Here is a 225-nt window from a genome sequence, read left to right as displayed (position 1 = left end):
TCGATTTGATGAAACGAATGAGCTCCCTATATCTCCGCAACAGCAACAAGGCAAAACTTTGGAAAAACAGAGTGAGTCACGTGTTCAACACGTTGCCCTTGAGACATTAGCGTCCGGCTACACTCAAGAGTGATGCTATAGCCCTCACAGGACGGATATCTCCAGGATAAAACACCCTACTACACCTACTACTAGCATATGTAGTAGATGCTCAACTTGAGCTTG

Source organism: Papaver somniferum, chromosome 1 (assembly GCF_003573695.1).
Source record: "Papaver somniferum cultivar HN1 chromosome 1, ASM357369v1, whole genome shotgun sequence".
NCBI classification, from domain to species: Eukaryota; Viridiplantae; Streptophyta; class Magnoliopsida; order Ranunculales; family Papaveraceae; genus Papaver; species Papaver somniferum.
This window is presented reverse-complemented; position numbering follows the sequence as displayed.